Below are 6271 nucleotides of genomic sequence, written 5' to 3'. Positions count from 1 at the left end.
AGTGCTTTCCCCTGAACTACCACAGCAGAGTGCCTGTGTGTGCATGTCTCTGGATTTCTGGTCAAATCCATTAAACCCAGGCCCCACACCTCCCATTTTTGAAAGCAGGTGACAACAGTTGTGAAGGCATACAGAGTATATGGGTGCAGGTGTCTGCTCTGATGAAATCACACCATCCCCAGTGTCCTGCCCATGGCCCTGCTGGTCAGGCAGGGCCCTGCTGGCAGCGCTGGCTTCTCTTCCCAGGACAGCATAAAGGGGCTGCTCCTGTGTGCAGCCCCTTTAAAAAAGTTATTAAGTGTTTGGGGGAACACTGGGCTGGGATGTGGGAGATTGCTGTGGTAATGGAGAGGTAATGTTGGATTGGGAGGCCAGAAAAGTCTGTGTGTGTGTTTGTGTGTGTGTGTGAGAGAGAGAGAGAGAGAGGGAAAAAATTGAGGATAAAAACAGGGAGAGAGACACCTAGAGGGAAACAGTCCTTTTCCTGGTTGCCTTTGGATAATCATTCCTTGAAGAAAAAACAGGGAGGAGGGAGTGAAACACAAAAGAAAATGACAAACCAAGCCCTAGGATTTTAAATTAAAGCCAGTCCATATTTCAGTTTTTTTCCTCTTTTCTGTTTGGTTTTGGCTTGCTGGCTGCCTTTGTAAATAAACACACTGGTAATAGATGCTGTGGAGTGTGTCTGCTGGCTTAGCTGCAAACACTTGACTTATTAGTGCAATACAATGGGAGGTTTTATGAAACCACAGTGCTCTCAGTATCTGTAAAAAAATGGTGTTTCCATCTAACAACTTTCAGCTGTTATATCTTAACCTTTTTCCTCTCTGCCTCTGACTGGCATCTATATGCTGACACTCCCTCCTTGCTTGCTCCACTGGAGATTGGCTTTAGCAAAGCAATGAAAAAGAAAAGTAAATGAAGCTGCTGGTGATGCTGGCAGTGTGACTGATTCTCCCAATCTGCACTGGAGATCTTGAAGAAATGTGCTTTCTCATGCTGTCTTGGTATCTCCCTGTCTAGCTGAAACACAAAACACAAAAACAGATTATATGATGCAACAAATTTCATCTGCAGCGTTCAGGCTTGGAGTGCATTCCTTCTGCTTTCTCAGGAGTCTTGTGCTCCCTGCTTAGAGCTGCCTCTGCTTGGAAAACATCATTGTTCAAGTCACTGCAAGATCTTTTCATTGCTTGTGGTCATGAATCATAATTTGGGGTCAGATGCAGGGTCATAAATGGATGGATTTTTGGATGTTTTTTTGTTTTTATTTTTCCTAAACACTGTTCCCTGCCAGTACCTCTGAAGAGCTGATGGCACAGTGAGTGGAAAGGACAGAAACGCTCAGTCCCAGCTGTGCTGTCTGTATTTAGACAATATCTGGCTGGCTGGGAGCTCCTTTCGTCTTTCTTTGGTGTGAAAGTGAGGGAACAGAAGCCTCTGGGCTTTGTTCTTCAGCCAGGTGGTTTCTAATCTTTCCTGCAACAGTGGCAATGGGGAGGTGGTCCCAGCTGTGAGGGGCTGTTTGACTGGCAGCCTGTCCTGGCATCCCCATCAGACCTGACCCACTGACCCAATCAACAGCCCAGCCACAATGGACCAAATGCAGCCCTGCAGCCTTGGCTGTGAGCTTCTGAAACCAGGACCCTGTAAAGGTGTGCTTTGGTCATGTAGGACCTTTAGAAGTACCCACCTTTGGGCTGTTTCTGTAAAATCCCCACAGACAACATCCACAGTCCAAACCATTTAGATCATACCCTTGGCTTCCTCTCTGCCTACACCCAAAGCTTTCCAAAGGAAAACCTAACCATGCAAACAGAAAAGGGGCACTCTGTATTTCTGAAGCAAACACTTTCAGCCTGAGCTGGAGCATTTTGGGACAGAAATCTCTCAGCCCGTGCCAAAGCTGGATTGCTGGGACCGGGATGCTGCGGGATGGGGCCGGGATGCTGTGGGGCCAGGATGCTATCGTGTCGGGATGCTGTAGGGTCAGGATGCTGTGAGATTAAGATGCTATGGGATCAGGATGCTGTGAGGTTAAGATGCTATGGGATCAGGATGCTGTAGGGTCAGGATGCTGTAGGGTCAGGATGCTGTGAGGTTAAGATGCTATGGGATCAGGATGCTGTAGGGTCAGGATGCTGTAGGGTCAGGATGCTGTGAGGTTAAGATGCTGTGGGGTCAGGATGCTGTAGGGTCAGGATGCTGTTGTAGGGTCAGGATGCTGCGGGGTCAGGATGCTATGGTGTCGGGATGCTGTAGGGTCAGGATGCTGTGAGGTTAAGATGCTATGGGATCAGGATGCTGTAGGGTCAGGATGCTGTAGGGTCAGGATGCTGCGGGTCCGGGGCCGGCAGCCGCCGCCCTCGCCGCAGGCACGGTCCGACCCTTCCCGGTCCCACGGAAAGCGCTGGAGGACGGGAGCAGGACGGAGCGAGGAGGACCCCGTGTGACCGGAGATCCCAACTACAGGCGGTGAAATTCCCTGTACGGGTGCTGGGAACCATTTCTCTGAGCGCTCCCGGTTGGTTGGGCTTTTCATACCGTTTCACTGCGTCCCTTTTTCTTTTTAGAGGAAGAAAGCATCAAGGAGACCTGAGCCATCGCTAAAGTGTGACTGGATTTGGTTTTTTCTCCTCCACTTGGAGGTGGGGATGTGGCACTGAAGAGAGAACCATGGCAGTAATGTCCCCCAGCCCCCTGAAAGGGTCCCACCCTGACCTCAGGCTGCAGAGCCTCTAAATGAGTCAGGTTGGTCCTGGAGTCTGGCCCAAGGCTTGGGAGCTACTGGGGAGCTCCCAGGGACACAAGAAACAAGAACAGCCTCACTTTGATCCATTCATGTGTGCACAAATATACAGTGAAAATAGTGATTATATTATAATGTATAATAGAATTACTGCTGGGTGAATCTCCATATTATATACTGATTGCATTTGTATATGGTTATAATACTTAATAGACATTTGGCTCATGTTTGTCTACATATGTGTAGACAAATATGTGCAACATCCCATTTATTATATAAATACTCATATACTCCCCAGCATAAAAGAGAGAGCATCTTCTCTTGCTGCACTGTTGAGCTTTGCCACATCCCAGCATGGCTCAGGAGTTAATGAAGAGCCAGCCCCTTCCTCCCAGTGCCTCCAGCAGCTCCAGCCTGGTGAGAGCTGAGCACTCTGTCTGTGCTGTGGGTTTGCTGGGCTGTGGAGCTGTGAGTGTGCTCTGGGTTTGCTGGGCTGTGCAGCTCCTGGGCCCATCCCTCATGGCCCATGTGAAGCTGTTGAGTTTCTCCTTCCAGTGGAACAAAATGGAGCTTCAGTGATCAGGAGGTTTCCTTCCAGACTTTCCTGTGCACCACAGATTGGGTTGTTTACCAGCTGGAGGATTAAAGAGACTGTCATTGAAGAGAAAAAAAAAAACAACTGTATTCAAGTATGTCTTGGAAGCAGTGTCTCCCTTGAAGGAGGCTTTTCAGACTTACTGTGTTTGCTGGCTGGCACTTTGCTTGTCCCTGGTAAGGAAGCTCCATCTCACAGAGAGTTTCTGGAAAATTACTGTGTTAGGATGGAGGCAGTGAGTGGAAGCAGTGGGGGGAGAAAAAGAAATGATTTGACTATCCCTGAAAACAAACCCCTGCTACCATCTTCATCTACAGATGGTGGCAGCCCCTCCTTTGCCTGCGAAGAAAAACCCTCATGCACCCAGGAATGGGGGAGCCCCTGCCTGACCTTCCTCCCCAGAGTGTTCATCTGGGCTCTCCCCAAGGTCCCAGCAGCCACCCCAGCACCCCAACACCTGGGGTGCTCCAGGGCAGGCACCCACCCCCTCCCAAACTCCAGTGCTCTTCCTCAGCCCCATCCCACAGCCCTGACATGAACCTGAGATTTAATTGGGGCACAACTCGTGGTCTGGAGTGAACCTGCCTGCACTGCTAATACAGTGGGAAATAGAACCATGGGACACTAAAAAAATTATATATATTCTTTCCCTGCCCACTGCTAGAGTCTAAATTGGCTGCCTGATGGCTGCACAGGGTTCAAAACCAGCCAATCTCATTCTCTGCCAACACTCCACATTTTCCTTTATTCCCTCTAAAGATTACAGCAAGGTAAGCCTTCCACAAGCCTCTCACAGCACTGGGTGGGTGTCTCAGTCCAGGACCAGCACTGAGCCCAAAGGGGCAGCTCAGCAGCCAAGGACCAAAGAGCACCACAAAGAAACTCTCTTCTTCCAACTCCTCCTTTTTTAAGGCTGTTGCTTATTTGGGAGCTGTGAGGACTAAATACAAATAAAAGTCACTGTTGGCTGAAACTGAGGTGCTGGTGTCTCTGGCAGGGTGGGTCCAACCCAGTGACAAGCTGGGCTCAGTAGTGACACAGACACAGCAGCAGAGAAGCCAGGCTGGCAGTGAAATGTCCCCACCCTGTCTGGGCTCTCCTACCCACACAAGTCTGCTCTGAAACTGCAATTTGTGGAGGAAAAGGGAGTCGAACAACCCCATCCCCAAATCTTCTCTGGCCAAATTGCTCCAACACAGCACCACAGGGAGCATAAAGCCAGGTAGGGCCTGCTGTGATGTACTGAAAATTCTTAGAAGCTGAGGAGCCTGAAGGTATTTAAGCATCACATTTCTGATTTTAAGGGAAGGGAAAGGATGCCTGGACAACTCAGGGGCTTCTGGCAACTGGTGCCAGGGGACAGAGCAGTACTGCCCACTCACTGGGAGGGCTGGGGGTGCTTTCTTAGAGGAGCAAGATCAGACAGAGTCACAGGAATGCTGATCCAAGCTGTGCTTTGGGGTTACATATCAGCTTTGTTAGCAAAGACCTTTTCTCATTTGCACAGACAAGAAAAAAAGAGGAAAGAGTAAACAGGCTGAGCAGCCAAATAACTAGCCTCTCACTGCCCTTATTAAAAAAAAAAGGAAAAAATCCCTTTTTATTGAAACCATTTCCTTTGGTTATATCATTTCTCTTGAGGCTGGAAGCAATTTTAAGTCTTAAGTGCCTTCCCTGCACTAAGTCCACAGGCACAAGGCTGAAGCTTGGCTGCCCACCAAGGGGTGCCCTGGAGAGCAGCACATCTTGCTGTGCCCTCTGTCATTGCCCCAGAGCACCCCTGAGCCCCAGAGCCTCCTGCAAGGGGCAACCCCCAATCCCAGCACAGGCCAGGTGCAGCGTGGGTCACCTTGGCACAGCTGAGTGCCACAAGTAGGACACAGATGGCCTCCATTAGGTGTTCCCATCCCTGTCCTCTGTCAACAGTGACAACCAGATTAAGCTGAGTGCTGCCCAGAAATCCCCCAGTGAAGGGACATGCCAGTGCCAGGGCTTTGCTGAAGCACACAGCAGAGAAGCAGCTGTGCATTGGGCACTGGGGTTTGATGCTGGAGGAGCGTGATGGGGTCCCTTGCACCAGTCACTGGCTCCAGTCTAGGTCTTTTGCAGGATTGGAGGAAGCAGGGCCAAATCTGTGCTAATAAGAGAAAAGCAGGAGTTTCACATGTTCAGGATCCTGTAGAGGGCTGGGATGTCCCCAGCAGCTTGGCTTGAGCACCAGCCTTACCTGATTCACAGGAGCAGCACAAGCACCAGGCTCCAGAGAGGACCTCTCTGAGGTGGTGGGGACGATGCAGCAAGGAGGAGGAAACATGGTGTGGAGGCAGGAGGAGTTACTTGCCAGGACTGCTCAAGCCCGTGCCAAATTTGAGCCAATAAAGCTGTACAAAGTAAAGCACTAAGCTCAAATCATTAAAATAAATACATACACATTCTCTAGGGTGCCCCTCAAAGAGGGACTGGCAGTCAGATGCTTTGCTTTCCCCACAGGCTGCAGCAGGGGATAAAGCAGTGACACCCAAGGCAGGGCAGGGTGTGCTGAAACCTCCTTGCTGTGCACAGCCTCTGCAGCTCAGCAGCACCAGGCAATTTGTCCTTCAAGACAAAAAAAAAAAAAAGAGGAAACTTAGGGAAAGGGGAGGCTTTCCCTCCCCAAAAAAGAGCTTTTTTTTTTTTTTTTTTTTATTCAGGGAGTGCTTTTCCCATGCCTGGCAGCCCAGAGCTGCTCAGCTTTCACTGTTAGGGACCCCCAGCCATGTGTGGAACCCATGCAGGGGCCTCAGCTCTGCAGTGACACCAGAGCAGAGCTGGGAGCAATGAAACAGCCAAGGCCAGCAGGCACTCAGCACAGCTGAGGTTCAAGTGTTTTAGAGCTGGCCAGGTCCTTGTATATCATGGGGGACTTGACCTCCCCTTCTCCCTTCTCC

This window comes from Molothrus aeneus, chromosome 12 (assembly GCF_037042795.1).
Source record: "Molothrus aeneus isolate 106 chromosome 12, BPBGC_Maene_1.0, whole genome shotgun sequence".
NCBI classification, from domain to species: domain Eukaryota; kingdom Metazoa; phylum Chordata; class Aves; order Passeriformes; family Icteridae; genus Molothrus; species Molothrus aeneus.
Note: the sequence above shows the minus strand (reverse complement) of the source record.